Here is a 17,110-nt window from a genome sequence, read left to right as displayed (position 1 = left end):
CTTTACACTTAATGATTTATCTCTTCCTGTTCATTATCAAATTCAGATCCTCAACAAAGTATCATCTTCATAGACCATTAACTACATGGCATAAATTCTTCACATGCCACCAGTTGATTCCTATTAGTCATTTGAACAGTGCCCGTGAAAATAACCTGGAATTTTCATGTCTTTTATTTACTACTATATCTACTGTGTCAATCTTGGAGCAGCCCCATGAGAGAAGTTGCTTAAATTGTCTCTACTCTTCATGCTTCAGACATGAGTTTTGCGTTGGAGACTACCTAGTGAGGCATTGAACTCCACCATGTTCCTTTGCTCAAAATGTCTCACTGAGGAGGTTATTGAACACAGAAAGCTACCCTGCCCAAGCTTGCGTATCTTCCTAAGCAAAAGAACATTATGTACACGGTCTGTTCCATGCCTATCCCTCGTATACCTCCTTTTCCACTGATCAATCAACCTTGCCCCATGTATTTCCAATCCTCATTATTCAGCAGTTTCTTTATTATATGTCCCATTATTTGAGGGATTGCTTCATTATTATTTTATAATAAATGTTAAGTATATTGCCTGAGTAATGCACAGTTACCCCATTTTCAGCCTCTGTAGAGGTCAAACTGATAAAACACAGCCCAAGGCCCCCACCATAAATCACACTGTTAGCACAAAGCATCTGAGATGGCCCAAGCACACACCGTAAATCAAACTGTTCATATGAGCTATCTGGTTTGGCCCAAGGTCCCAGGAATACAAAATCTAAGACAGGAATAAGTAGTGCTTACAGGAATACGCCATAACGACTCATGAACTCAAGAAAAGATCTCCAGCCTTCATGGCAATTAGGGAAACACAGAGTAAATAGACTCATTCACACCAATAAAATAGAGCAAAAATTTTATTCCAGACGATAATCAAAATTGGGAAACAGGTCTGGAAAATGTACACATTGTTTCACAGAATATAAAATGGTTGGATAACTTTGGAGGATAATTTGACAGGATTTAGTAATAGGAAAGGTATGAATATACTATGACCAAGAATTTCACTTGATCCTACTTCATTCCACATAAATGCAATAGAGACTAAAGACAATAGAAAAGATTAATGAAAGTAAGAGCTGGTTCTTTGAAAAGGTAAACAAAATTAATGAACTTTAGCTAGACTCACATAGATAAAATGAGAGAGAATCCAAATAAAATCAGAAATGAAAGGAAGAGAAGGTATTACAACTGGTACCATAGAAATATAAAAAATTATAGACTACTATGAACAATTATACACCAACAAATTGGACAACCTAGAAGAAATGGATAAATTCTTAGAAACATACAACCTACCAAGACTGAATTATGAAAAAATAGAAAATCTGAACAGACAAATTTCTAGCAAGCAGATTTAATCATTAATCAAAAACCTCCCAACAAACAAAAGTCCAGGACCAGACAGATTCACTGATGATTTCTATCAAATATTCAACATAGAATTAATGTCAATCCTTTGAAAATTCTTCCACAAAATAGAAGAGGAGCCAACTCTTCCAAACTCATTTTACCCTGGTTACCTTATGCCAGATTACCCAATACCAAACTAGACAAGGACACCACAAGAGAAGAAACTTACAGAGATGCAAAAATCCTCAACAAAATATTAGCAAACTGAATTTAACAATACATTAAAAGGATCATACAACGTGATCATGTGGGATTTATTCCAGTGATGCAAGACTGGTTCAACATCCACAAATCAGTCAATGTGATACACCACATTAAGAAAATAAAGAATAAAAATCATAAGATTGTCTTAATAGATGGAGAAAAATCATGTGACAAAATTTAACATCCATTTATGACAAAAACTGCCATCAAAGCATACAGAGAGGGAACTTACTTCAACATAATGAAGACCATATATGACAAGCCTACAGCTAACATCTTACTCAACAATGAAAGGTTGAAAGCTTTTCCTCTAAGATCAGGAACACGACAAGGTAGCCCACTCTTGCCATTTTTATTCAACATAGTATTGAAAGTTCTTGCCAGAACAATTAGGCAATAACAAGAAAGAAAAGGCATTCAAATTGGAAAGGAAGACGTAAAATTGTCACTATTTGCAGATGACGTAGTATATGGAAAACCATAAAGACTCCATCAAAAAACTTAGAACTGATGTTCTGATGTTCAGTAATATTATAGGATACAAAATCAACACACAAAAATTTGTTGACTTTCTGTACACTAATACTGAATTATCAGAAAGAGAAATTAAGAAAACAATCTTCTTTACAATTGCATCAAAAAGAATAAAATACCTAAGAGTAAATTTAACCAAGGAGATGAAAGACCTGTATACTGAAAACTACAAGACATTAAGGCAAGAAATGAAGAAGATACAAATAAATGGAAAGATATTCCATGCTTATGGATTGGAAAAAGTAGTATTGTTAAAATGCCCACAACTACCCAAAGCAATCTACAGATTCAGTGCAATCTTCATAAAAATTCCAATGGCATTTTTCACAGAAAAGGAGCAAGCATCCAAAAATTTGTATGGAACCACAAAAGACCCCAAATAGCCAAAGCAATCTTAAGAAAGAAGAACAAAGCTGGAAGAATCATGCTCTCCGATTTCAAACTATATTACAAAACTATGGTAATTAAAGTGGTATAGTATTGGCATAAAAATGGACGTACAGATCAATGGAACTGAATGGAAAGTCCAGAAATAAACCCACATGTATACCGTCAATTAATTTATGACAAAAGAGCTTGGAATATACAGTGGAGAAAGGATAGTCTCTTCAATAAATAGTGTTGGGAAAACTGAACAGCTAATGCAAAAGAATGAAACTGGACCACTATCTTATATCACACACTAAAATTACCTGAAAATGGATTAAAGACTTGAATGTAAGACCTGAAACCTAAGACCTGAAACTCTTAGAAGAAAACAGGCAGTAAACTCCTTGACATAGGCCTTGACAATGTATGTTCTAATCTGACACAAAAAGTGAAAGCCGAAAAAGCAAAAATGAAAAACCCAGACTACATCAAACTAAAAAGGTTCTTCACAGTGAAGGAAATCATCAACAAAATAAAAAAGCAACCTGTTGAATGGGGGTGAAAATATTTCAAATCATTTATCTGATGGGGGTTAATATGCAAGATATGTAAAGACTCATACAACTCAATAGCAAAACAACAAACAATCTGATCTAAAAATGGGCAGAAGATCTGAATAGACATTTTTCCAAAGAAGACATACAGATAGCCAACAAGTACGTGAAAAGATGCTCAGCATCATTAATCATCAGGGAAATGCAAATCAAAAACACAATGAGATATCACCTCACACCTGTTAGAATGGCTATTATCAAAAAGACAAGAAATAAGAAATGTTGGCAAGTATATGGAGAAAAGGGAAATCTTGCTCTTTGTTGGCAGGAATGTCAACTGATGCAGCCACTACACAAAACAAAATAAAATTACCATATGATGTGGCAATATCCAAAGAAAATGAAAACACTAACCCAAAAAGATATATATGCCGCCATGTTCATTGCAGCATTGTTTACAATAGTCAAGATATGGAAACAATCTAAGCGTCCATCCATGGATGAATGGATAAAGAAATTGTGGTATATAGACACAATGGAATATTATTGAGCCATAAAAAGTATGAAATCTTGCCGTTTGCAACAACATGGATGGACCTCGAAGTCATTATGCTAAGTTAAACAAGGCAGACAGAGAACAAATACCATATGACTTCTCTTATATGTGGAATCTAAAAAACAAACAAACAAAAAAACCAAGCTCATAGGTACAGAGAATAGATTGGTGGTTGCCAGAGGCAGGGGTTGGTGGGTGAGAGAAATGGATGAAATGGGTCAAAACAAAAAGAAAAAATATTCCCTACAGTACTTTGCACACACTAAAAACATAAAATAAAATAAAGGAACAAAAAGATGTTTCTAAAGGCAAAAGTTCATGATGTGCATGGAATAGACTCTCTCTGGGCAGAGTGTCATTTAGCATACATGTGCTAAACTCCTATCATATTCCAGGCACCGGGGCTAGCACAGTAAACAAATCCAACAAAAAAACCTTTGTCCTCCTAGAACTTATGCTCTAGAAAGGAAAAAAACAGAATTCCACTTGTAGGTATCTACCCTGAAGAAACACGTTTTCTCACATATTATACATTTCTGGTGTTTTCCACTCTTTCTTAAAAGACCAAGTTATCATTTTGTAATAAAACTACCTTGGGTGAATTTTCTTAAAACTTCCTTATTTTAGCTTCATACTTGAAGAGAATTTCCCTTGTATATAGAGTTCTAGACTGAAAGAGGTTTTTTTTCCTTCTTTTTTAAAAGAATTTTGTTCCTCTGTTCTTTCCTTATTGCCTCCTTTTGAATGATGTCGATATACTGGAATATAAAATTGTTTCCTTGGTAATTATATTTTGAGTTATCTTCTTAGTGGTTGTACTAGAGTTTATAATATTCCTTTTAACTTATCAAAATCTACCTTACATTAATGCTGACTCAGTTCCAGTGATATCTAGAACCTTGACTCCTATATAGCTCAATTTCTCCCTCCCCTTTTTGTACTGTCATTGTTATACATATTGTGTCTATATTTTGCAAATCCAACAATACATTGTTATGATTGTTACCCTTTGCATTCTATGTCTTTTAAAGAAGTGGAGAGAAAATTCATATTTATGGAGTTTGTTATATTAGTTTTCTTGTTTAACTTCACTGGTATTCTTTCTGTGAATTTGGGTTACCATCTGGTGTCATTTGCTTATTCCAGTACAGCTTTTTCCCACCCACCTTCTTTATGCCGTTATTGTCAAACACATTATATTTCTATATGCTATAATAGTTCCAACACCACACTTTTATATACATGTTGTTTTATGAATTGCGTTTTTAAGTGTTTAAAATAAGAAAGGAGAATAAATACACAAGTATACTGTCTTTTTAAATTACCTACTTTATTATTTTTACCAATGCTCTTTGTTTTTTCATGTGTTTTCAAATTACTGTCTGGTGTCACAATTTCAGCCTCAAAATATCTTTTAGTATTTCTTGTGAAGCGGATATGCTAGAAAATAAATTCTATCAGTTTTTGTTTATCTATGAATGGCCTTCATTTTGAAACATACTTTTACTGGTTATAAGACTCTACACTGGGGCTGGCCCCATGACCGAGTGGTTAAGTTCACTAGCCTCGCTTCACTGGCCCAGGGTTTCACCAGTTCAGATCCTGGGCGCGGACATGGCACTGCTCATCAGGCCACGATGAGGCAGAGTCCCACATAGGACAACCAGAGGCACTCACAACTAGAATCTACAACTATATACGGGGGGCTTCAGGGAGAATAAAAAAAAAAAAGAAGATTGACAACGGTTGTTAGCTCAGGTGCCAATCTTTAAAAAAAACAACAAAAAAAGACTCTACGTTGACAGTTTTTTTTTTTTTTTTCGCTTTAAGCACTTTGAATATGTTGTCACATTGCCATCTTGACTCCATCGTCTCAGCTTTTAATCTTATTGGGGATTCCCTCACACATTGTCATTTTTCCCTGTTTTAAAGATTTTCTTTCCTGTTGGCTTTCAACATTTTGACTATGATGTGTTCAGATGTGGTGGTGTGGCTCTCTTTGTATTTTTTGATGTGGAAATTAATATTTCATCAAGTTTTGGAAGTTCTAAGCCATTTTTCTTTGATTTTTTTTTCTGGCACATGCATACATTGGTACATCTTATGGTATCCGCATAACTTTCTGACTTTGTTTTTATTTCCTTTCTTTTCTTTTTTCTTTCTCTCTCTCTTTTTTGTTTTTCCTGCTGAGGAAGAGTCTCCCTGAGCTAACATTAATTGCCAGTCTTCCTCCTTTTGTATGTGAGCCACCATGACAGCACGGTCACTGATGGACACGTGGTGTAGGTCTGTGCTTGGAACTAAACCTGGGCCACAGAAGTGGCACATGCTGAACTTAGCTGTGAGGCCACCAGGGCTGGCGCTGTTCATATTTCTTGATTCATCTTTCTGTTTTTCAGATTACACAATCTCTGTCTATCTTTAAGTTCACTGAAGGGTTCTAATATATTAGCCACTCTAACATATTTTATTTTTTTCTTTTTCTTTTTAACTATAGCTTTCCATTTGGTTCTTTTTTTTACAATTTCTACTTCTTTATTGATATTATTTCTTTGATGAGCCATTGTCATATCTTCCTTAGTTTTTTTAAGTATGGCTTTCTTTAGTTTTTTTGAACATATTTACAATATAAGCTGTGAAGTTTTTGCGAATTCCACTGTCTGTATATCTTCAACAGAAGTTTCTATTGTCTGCTTCTCTTTCTTACATGTGGGTCACGCGGTCCTTTTGCTTTGCACGTACCATAAATTTTTGTTGTTTAAAACTGGCCATTTTAGATAATATACTGTAAAAATTCTGGCTATTGATTTCTCAACTCCCTACCCCAGGGTTTGTTACTGTTTTTCTTGGTAGTGGTGGTGTTTGTTGGTGATTTTTTTCATTTGTTTAGTGATTTGGATAAACGAATTCTTTAAAGTCTATTTTCCTTACAGTTTGCAGTCTCTGATGTCTTTGCTTAGATTTTCTTCTCTAATCTTTTTAGCTTGGTTACCAAGGAGTCACTCCTGGACCAATATAAGCCACTTATTGGTCAAAAGTTGTACTTAAGCTTCCTTAACTAGTCTGATCTTTACTCTTTACCATTGGATGGGTGTATGGCTTGGAGGCTACTATCACAGTTCAATGGGTTTTTATGTTTGCCCCATTTTCAGAAAACAACTGGTAGCTTGTATTTTTCCTCTCCAGTCACTCCTGAGAGGACACAGCCTTGGGCATTCCCTGAGTCTTACAGATTGCCAAGGATGAGTATGATTTTATTTATAAGCTTTGCATTCTAGAATTTTCCCCTGGGTCAGAGTAGATTTTTGCTTAGTTATTATATGCTGAGATTGTGTTTAAGCCCCTATGCAAGTGAGGTTTCTGCCATATATTGCTATATGTGTTTGACTTGTTGAATGCTTTCAAGTTGGCCTCATGTTCTGCTCTGATTGCTCCTGAGTCCCTACTCATGGATACTGTACAGCTTGGTACATGTACACTGTCTTCCTGACTCCTGTAATTAAATGTCATCCCTTGAGGCTGCATCTTGGCTATATCTTTCTCGAGCACTCTTTATTAACTTCTGACTTGTCTGCCATTTCAGTTGAATCATGGAGCTATCAGCCTCCTTTTAATTGCTCTCCACCAAGATCTCTATTGTTTTTAAAGATGTCTTCAGACGTGGAGTTTTCCATTCTCAGTTCCAAATAAAGTCAGTTTCCTCAAGCAGACCTCTGGAGGTCTACGTTCTCACGGCTCAACTTTTCCTCTGTGTAGAGTCCTTGCACCACTGCACTAAAGCTGGTGGGGGTGGGGGAGTTCACTTTTCCTGGAAAATTCCCTCATTTTACAAGTGAGTACTGAGGGGAGGAATGGACTCTTTCCTCCTCATCTTGGCCCTGAGGGCATAGAACAGACACCCTATGAGCAAACTGAACAAGGGACCCTCGAAGTCCGGTATTCTTGGTCTGCATTGCCCCAGCAAAGCTTCCATCCTACACTTGAGGGCTGTCTGGGAGGACACCTGGTCCTCTCAGAAGTACCTGGCTGGAACAGAGCTTCTACAACACAGGGTTGGGAGTCATAACAAATTCTAGCACCCTCCCTCTACTTGGGAGAAACCACAGCCCCAGACTAGGAACTGAAGACAGAGTGCTGCTCCTGGCCACGCTTATCTAGGAGCAGAACAACCGTGTTAGAGATTTCATAACACAAAGGTATGGGTAGGAAGGAGTGAGATTCTGAGTCATCCTTCAAATTCCACAGACTCTCACTGTTCTAACCAAGATAGAATTTTTTTTTGAATGGGTGTTTAATGTAATTTCCAGAGACTATAAATTATTCAGTTAATTTAGCCTTAGCTGGTTGTTTGGAGTCTGCTTCACATGTGCACAATTCATGGGTCAGCCAGAGATCTGGGTAGAATTTACACTAAATTTGGGACTCCTCCGCCCTGTGTCTTCCTTCTTGGATTCCCTCCCCTCAAATTCTCAAGGCTGTTAAGGATGCAAACTCTGTCCTCTGGTTCTTCCAGTCAACAAAACTACACATTTTTAAAAATAAATTTGTCTTTACTGCATGACAAAGTGTGGCGCCTAACCCCATCCTCAAGCTGAACACTTTAAAATAGGAAAGGACCAATGCTTGTCCCTTCTTGAAGGTGTTGATACCCATCCAATACACACTTGTGGTAAGTATGAATTTTTAAAAGTCATGTTCGCAGATATTATCACTGTTTTCTGAAGGACTTTGTCTGATATGAGCTACTTGGCCATTACTGGAAGTGGACTCACTTTAGTCAGGTTCTAAACTTGTGTATAAATGTTTAGTTGGGATTGTGCATATAACACTTTTTAATATTGTCTTTATTTGCAACCTAATTAGAGCCATCACATTAACCACTCTCTCCTGTTTTAGCCCTTTAGAAATAAATTAAAACACAGGAAGTTAAGTCAGAATATCATCTATTTTAATTGAGCACCACAGCCAACGTTATGGAAAAAGTCTGTACTCTGACGGCATGTGAGTCTAAGACTAACCTCTTCTCTTTTGCCTGGTTTCTTCAATCTCAATCAAAACGCATTCTTTAACTCTTGTTTTCCTCAGCACCTTGCACCGTGCGTAAATAAGTTAATAATATGATTGTCTTTGCACAAACAAATTAACATTGTCTTTGACTGTACTCGTCTCCTAAGGCTGCTGATACAAAGTCTCACAAACTGAGTGGCTTAAAACAACAGAAGTGTATTCTTCCACAGCTCTGGCGGCTGGAAGTTTAAAATCAAGGTAACAACAGGGTCGTGCTCCCTCTGAGATCTGAGTAGGATCCTCTCTTGCTTCGTCCCAGCCGCTGATAATGGCTATAAATCCTTGGCTTGCAGTAACGTCACACTAATCTCTGCGTCTGTGGTCACACGGTATTCTCCCTGTGTGTCTCTGTATTCCTATGACATTTTATTCTTATTATAAGGACACCAGTCACATTGCATTAGATACCACCCTACTCCAGTATAACCCTGTCCTAACTAATTACATTTGCAATGAGTCCATTCCCAAATAAATTCACATTCAGAGGTACTGGGAGTTAAGACTTCAACATATATTTTTAGGGACACATTTGAACCCATAACATTGTTCTTGCACAAAATTCCACAAGTGTTCCTTTCTTTCCCTCTGTGAGACTCCGCCCAATTCATTCACAACTGAACAGATAAAAAGGTAAAAACAACTTCTGCTCAAAGATGGTCCTCATTTTAGTCTGTCTTACCAAAACATCAATTTAAGAACTTCTGACTTACTCTAAATATTCAATTTAAAAATACTGAAACTTAAGCAAAAAAGCTATGTGACTTGTCTGGAGTCAGAGTAATCGTTAACAGAGCTGAGATTCTAATTTTGAATTGAGCAAAGTTTAAATCGGAATCCATAGTGAAGCGATGAACTCAAGATATGATTTGTATTTGTTTGGGGATCCAAGAATCAGGGAAATGGGATGCAATATCAGGGGTAATTTTGGCAATGAATCTCCATTAAAACGTCTCTTTTGATTTGAGATGGAGCCAACATCCTAAATCTGCATCATTTTCCTAATTCATGCACAAACCAAGTCTTGTGCTGAATGTATTTCCAGTAAGGTTAAACGGCATTTTGAAATTTACATAAAGATTCTAGAAATAAAGAGACCTAAAATAAAAACCAGGAAATTAAGTCAGAATGCCATCTATTTAAATTGGGAAGCAGACCCACGGTTACAGGAAAAGTCTGTGCTGAAACAAATCTTCTATAAACCCATTTCCCTTGTTCACAGTTGTCACTGCATCTGGAAAAGATACTGGGCTCCATTTATTCCATTTGAGAACAACTAGAAGAGATAAAGACTGTTAGGTGAAATTGCTCGTCATTCATGATTTCTGATCTAAAACATCATCATTGGTTTTTGATGGCTAACATTCACCAACTCCTTTCTTTATGCCTAATTTCTTGAATCTATAATCAAGGGGTGCTCCTTAATTCTTGTTTTCCTCAATATTTAACAACTTTTAAAAATCAAACTATGTGTATACTCTATGTTAGATAATTAGAATCCCCAGGGACAGGTAGGGCCTGTGTCACTAAGAAGCAGGCATTTTACTCTCAAGACCTGATAAAGAGGTTTAAAGAGTTACAGAGCAACACAAGAACTGTCAGAAGAGATTTTCCACCTGACTACATTTCTGAAGCCTTGTTATTCCATGTTTTATGGTCTGATATATGGCTTTTTCTCAGTGTGTCATGTTTTAGCTTTACTCTTCCAGTTTTACACAATGCCCTTTAGTCTTGACTAATGGCTTGACTTGGCCTTTGGGAGTAACTTCCCTCTTGACTCTTACACAGGACCTGTCACATAAACCACTCTTCTAACTGTTGACCACAACTTGCCACAGCAGTAACTGTCCTTTTTGAAGGTTTTCTGAGGGGTACCTTTTGTTCAACCAGCCAGCTGCTCTGCTTCCCTTTGCTTCCCTCCTCTGGCAACAACTAGTCATTGCAGTTAACCTCTGAAGTTCTAAGTTTGTGTTCTTACATATTAGTCTCAGTTCTTGACTGTTTATTAATTTATTCGTTCATCTGTTTCTTCAAGAAATATTTATAGAGTACCAATAAATCACCAAACAAAAACACATTGTGAGGACAAAAAGTTGTATAAAATCATACTCTTTCTTGGCTTTTACTGATCTTACAGTATGGCAGGAAAGATGGACATTAATCAAACAACGACTTTTTTATGCTCGACATTGCCTTCCTGGATCCTTGTGATCTGTGTGTCCTTAATTGCCAGAATCACTTCTTTTGGATTTCATGATATTAGAATGATTATGTTTTAACAAATTATCTTACTTATTCATTTACTTGTTCTTTCATCTGCTCATTTAATATTAACTTATTAAACTACTATGCATCAGAGTCAAACACTGGTAATGCAATATGAACATGAGAGATCCCTAACATGAAATCTAGCATAAAGTATAGCAAAAAGAAAGGTATTAGGGGCTGGCCCAGAAGCCTAGGGATTAAGTTCATGCACTCTGGTTCAGTGGCCCGGGGTTTGTCAGTTCAGATCCCGGGTGCGGACCTACACACTGCTTATCAAGCGATGCTGTTGCAGGTGTCCCACATATAAAACAGAGGAAGGTGGCCATGGATGTTAGCTCAGGGCCAGTCTTCATCAGCAAAAAAAACAAGAAAAGTACTAAGATAAGTAATTAAAATAAATTTATCTGAGAAGAAATGCAGAGTGAACTAGGAGTATAGGAGAAGGAAGATGAAGTATGTAAGAAGTATTTATTTTCAAATATTCACTTTCCATATAATGAGAAAATTATGCCAAAATTTCTATCAGTTTTTGCACATGCTAATATTATCATCTTTACCTTTGTGTGTTTGTATGTGTATGCTTCTTTTAATATACTGCTTAAGTTGCATAATTATAGTATATATTTTTGAAAACAAGAAAAATATGTATAATTAATTTTTTGTTATACAAATTTACCTTTAAAATATCTTTTAATATACTGAGCTGAAAATACTGTTAATTTGCTTTTAAAAGTATTAAACAGTTAGTATTATAGATTCTATTCTAAATACTTTCAAAGGCATGCAGTACGTTCAAAAAACGCTATGTAGAGGTGCTTCTTTACCTTTTACGGAAAAGGAAAATGATTCTCCAATAAGCTTAAAGGATTTGCTTAAGACTAAAGATCTAAAAAGTGGCAGAGATGACCTTTCAAGTCAGCGTTACTGCTCCGATTGCTCTCCCTTCCCACTATACTGGAAAACGGAGATGATGGTAATATTGATTTCATACACCATCAGAGTTATGTGTACAAAGAGTTCTTTAAATAACCTTAAAATTATGCTACATTTTAATGATATGATATCTCCTCTTTTTCCCATTTCTCCTTTAATTTTCTGGAGGCTAAATATTTAGCCTATCATTCATCTGTATCAGCTTCTGTGATGTACCACTGTGATTTACCTTCAATGAGAGATAGGTTACTTTAGCTGCTAGGAGTGCTGGTGGCAAAAAGCCTTCAATTTTCCTCTAGGGATTGTCTCAGCTGAAGAACATCACCTCTTTCCAGATTATGCTCCTTCCTGGAGCAGCTTACATTCAATCACTGATCAATTCCTGACAATTTCAATATAAATTGGAAAAATTCTGAAGAACCATTCTAGTTGCATAACTCACTGTGGGTTTGGCAATGCCGCCACTGGGCCTGCACTGCAGTGTGACTTCTCCCTTCGCCCAGCCTTCCTTTTTCTTCTCTCTTCCACAGGTACTGATTCTAAGGAAAGGCATTCCTTAGTAAATATCTAGCACACTAAACTTCGTCTCAATTGAGTCTGCTTTCTGGGGAGTTAAATCTGTGACAGTTGTACCAGACATGGCCCAAGAAAGTATGTACAGTATATTTCAACCCTGGAATTATTGGTCTGAAAAACCTACCAGGTGACATGAAATGCCGCCAACTCTGAGTGCAGCCCAGAACAGAAAAGCACTCTGAATTGTATCCAAACTGTAGTTATATTCTGTCTCTTAAGCCTCATGACTTAGCAGCCCCTTTAGTTTTAAAGGTATTGGTAATTGAAAGAGATACATTTTAGAAATTATGGCAAGCCCTAATGTAGAATCGTAAGATAGACCCCTAGCATTTTGGAGTACGGCCATGTCATCTGCTGTAGAAAATCATATCCCTCTAAATACAATTGCTGGAGTTCTTGTGGGGCATAATAGAGACAGAGCATCCAACTGTGGGCACCAAATGACCATGTGGCTACCATTGTCCATCATGAACTGACTTATGTCAGATCCATCAAGTCATAGGTACAGGTGACGCAAGCAGTAATCCATCATTAGAAGGAAGTGATTCATCTTAGATCAAGTACATGCAGAATTAAGGAGGAAAAACAAGCTACACATCTGGCTTCCTTGTTATCCACCACTGTACCAGCTTTCCTGCCTTAGCTCACAATTATGGCAGCATGCAGGGACTTTTATGACTACCTGATGGAGGAGGGTAAAAAGCAAACTGTGTGTGTGGATATAAGCCCAAAGTAGAAGGATTCTCTACAGATTCACCCAGTGGTGACCTTGGAAGGCAGTACAAGAGAAAATTCCCTTAGTATGCAGAGCACTTGGTCATCCAGTTTGTGTGGAAAGAAATGTGGCCCAAGCTTAGAATTTATACTTACTCATGGACACTAGCAAAGGAAGGGAAAAAAAGGAAGATCACAGACAAGAAGTTTGGGTTAGACGAAAACAGTATTATATACAGAATGGGTGCAGGGTTTGAAGATTTTCATGTTATGTGTTCATGCCAACCAAAGAGCCCCTGTCATGAAAGAGGCAATAAACATCAAGTAGATAAGATGACCCAACCAGTTGACATCAGCCAGCCTCTCTCACCAGCCATCACAGCGCTGGCAGAAATGGAGGCTGTGCATGGACTCAGAAGGGTCACTTTCCACTTACCAAAGCTCATGGAGCTCCTGCTGCTGTCAAATGTCCAACCTGCCAGCAACAGCAACCAATATTCAGTCCCCATTGTGGTACTATTCCTTGCTCATACCTATTGGCCATGTAGGGATAAGTTACTGCATGGACATCTTCTACCAGGGGTCTGGAGGCCAAAGAGTTGAAGCAGGATTGGCCCCACTTACCTTCACTCTCAATAACCCACTGAGGAAATTTGTGCTTCCTCTATCTCTAACTCTAGGTTCTGTAGGGTTGGAAGTCTTGCCCAAAGGGGAACACTTCCAACAGATCCAGGACACCCGGGAAGAATCCCATCCAATTATAAGGTAAGAGTGTCACTTTTTACTATGGGATACTTGAGCCAAATGATCATCAGGCACGAAGAGATAAGTGATAACCTTGAAGAGATAATTGATTTTGATTATTAAGAGGAGTTAGGCTGCTGTTACACAAGGATTCAAGACGGAATTTGTTTTGCATACAGGTGATTCATTTGGGTATCCATTGTTATATCCTTGCTGTATTTTGACAGTAAATGAGCAAATGTAGCAATTCTGGCCTGAGTTGTGCATCGTGACCATGGGCTCAGAGCCTAGCAATGAGCATCTAAGTGATACCACAGGGTGAGTCACTGAGACCAGCAAAGCTGATAGCTGAGGATGAGGGGGAGCTTTTATGGATAAAGAAGGAGTGAGCGGCCAGCCCGGTGGCACAGTGGTTAAGTGCGCACATTCGGCAGCCCAGGGTTCACCATTCAGATTCTGGGTGCGGACATGGCACCGCTTGGTAAGCCATGTTGTGGCAGGCGTCCCATGTATAAGGTAGAGGAAGATGGGCATGGATGTTAGTCAGGGCCAGTCTTCCTCAGCAAAAAGAGGAGGATTGCAGAAGATGTTAGCTCAGGGCTAATCTTCCTCCAAAAGAAAAGAAGGAGAGAAATAATGTCAGTCTTTGTCAGCTGCAGCAGCAGTGGATGTTTTTCAAACCTCTAATCTTCCTCTCATAGAATTCCTCCAGACAGAGTCCACTTGAATCATATATGAAGTTGTGGATTCAAGAGCTGCAAATAAGGGATGCTGTGAGGCACCCCCGTTTGACTGTTAGCTGTCATCTCCGTAGTTGCAGAGCTGCCCTGCCCAAAGTCACAATCCTTTCCTAGGGCAGCTCACTTCTAATGACTGATCTATGTACTAGTCTCAAGACCAAGTCCTCTCATTCCAACCTGAGGTCAGATCTGAAGGGCTCATTCTAACAGCATAGTTCATAATGGGTTTATCTAAGGCTGTCGAGCCTGCAGGACAACTCAATCTTTCCTTTGTTCAAACCTGCTCCCTCCCCCTCCCTCCAGAGGGGCTGATCTCAAGGGGAATCCGGATTATTTAACCTGCACACTAAACTCCATCTCAGAGTCTGCATCCCAGGGAACTAGCCTGCAACATGTGCATCGCATGATTCAATTTCACAGTTTTATTCCTCTCTGCCTAATCTTGCTGGATATTTCCATATTTAACTAGACGAAGCTGGGATAAAACAATTTTACGTGGATTCTCTAGTGTATTATTAACTCTTCCCTCAACATTTGATATATTTAGTTATATAAAATCATTTATGACCACTTTATACCTTCTATAGGTTTCATTGTTTTTAGCAATTATGCAGGTCCTATATTCTAGTTAATTTTTTTAACTTCTGTAACATTATTCTTTCATATACAAATATGTGTATGTGCTCATGTGAGGATGAAAATGAGAGTGAGAATAAAGTATTATAAGTAGAAAGATATATTTAGGATAAAAATGTCAAGGATACTGTTATCTACATGATTTTTAAATTTTTATGTTCAATTCCATGGTTTAAACAATCCTGATGATACATTTCTAATTGACAGTGACACTTTTCAAACTGACTCATAAAATAACTATTTATTTGGGGATGACTCCTTGAATAAGTACCTTTCAACAAGTTTTATTTATATATAATTCTAATTGATTCAAAGTATTTATAAGCATTAATGCAAAGTATTGTAATAGCAACTTCATGAAGTATTAGATATACTTCAAATAAGTTAGTAATAATTGTGCTTTCTCTAATATCTATTTAGTTTTTTCATCCTCCCATGTAAGAGTGTGTGTATGTGTGTGTGTTTGTGTGCTTTACCACAGGAATAATTTTTCAGATTTTATCTGAATATAAGTAGGTCAAAAAGATTAATGTTTTCTATTTAATTTGACATTTTTTATAAATACAGAAACATTGAAAAATAAGAAACTAAGCATCTGTATATCCCCCCCACTAGACTAATCTACTATTCGTATTTTACTAATGTTTTACTACTTTTGATGTGTAGGCAGCCCTCACTTTGCACAGTAAGATGGTGACTTGAGTTTTATCTCAATTACCACTGAAACTTGGAAAGTTCGGAGTCCATTCTGATCTACGTGTGTTTCAGTTAATGTGGAACTGTGCAAAATGAAGGCTGCCTCTGAGTGTGTGTGTGTGTGAGTGTGTCTGTGTACATATATATATATATATATATACACCAAGGAAAAGTAAATTGCGAACATCACGACTCTTCTCCTAAATGCTTCAGTTCACATCTCCTCAGAAATAGAACATTTTCCTTCATGACCACAATACAATCATAACCCTGAAAATATAATACCTAAATTATAAAGCAAAAATCGCCTGTAATAATGTCTGTATTTTAATTTCCCCAATAACCGCCCCTCCTCCCAGTCCAGGATCCAATCCGACTTTACATATTGTATTTGGGTGTAATTTTACTTTAGTCTCTTTAAATAGAAAGCTCATTTATATTTTTTTGTTGTAGCTTTTAATGACCTTTCCTTGAAGCATTCGGGGCAGTAAACTTTGATGATCTGACCTCTGAGTTTTTTCTCCCAAATTACTTTTTCCCTTTAAAATAGTTTTAGTGTTAGAAGCACACAACCATTTCCCACTTCTATTATCATTAATAAAAGACGCATTGCATTCAAGTCAGTACCTTCATGGGAGCCATTCACAGCTCTTCCTCCCACTTGCTTTGACACATATGACACTGTTTCCTAAGGCAGTCACCTATTTCTGTGTACTGCACATAAAGCCCCTGTATTGAATAGGAACTGAAATTAATGTTTCTGCTGTTCCCCTAGCAAATGGGAACTCAGCTATTATGATGATTCTTTGTTCCAAAGGGTAGAGATCAGCATAGGTATTTTTCTTCCATTATGAACACTGCTCTCTTTCCTTTCATGGTGTTATCCCAAAGAAGAAAGAAAATATAGGGCAGTATTAGCAACTCAGTCAGGCACCAAAATAATATTCCAGGGCCTGGCATACTATGCCCAAAGATGTTTTTTCTTTTGAATGCCTCTAACGTGCTCTCACGTTTGCTGATATTTTTGATGCAGCTTCACACACACACAATCAGCACCTGGATACGTAG

At 37.4% G+C, this 17,110-nt stretch overlaps 1 long non-coding RNA gene across 4 annotated transcripts in view; it reads left to right on the top strand.

Moving 5' to 3' along the window:
- LOC111770384 (uncharacterized) overlaps window positions 1–17,110 on the top strand; it is a 76,932-nt gene that overhangs the window by 48,852 nt on the left and 10,970 nt on the right. For 2 of the 4 annotated variants that reach the window (XR_011430765.1, XR_011430767.1), the window contains exon 5: window positions 13,907–13,991. The exons of the other annotated variants lie outside the window; for them this stretch is intronic. This is a non-coding gene — a long non-coding RNA (uncharacterized lncRNA). The remainder of the gene's footprint in view (window positions 1–13,906; window positions 13,992–17,110) is intronic. 4 annotated transcript variants of the gene reach the window in all.

Source organism: Equus caballus, chromosome 2 (genome assembly GCF_041296265.1).
Source record: "Equus caballus isolate H_3958 breed thoroughbred chromosome 2, TB-T2T, whole genome shotgun sequence".
Classification (NCBI taxonomy): Eukaryota; Metazoa; Chordata; class Mammalia; order Perissodactyla; family Equidae; genus Equus; species Equus caballus.
The sequence above is the reverse complement of the archived record's forward strand: the minus strand, read 5'-3'. Positions and strand labels throughout refer to the sequence as shown.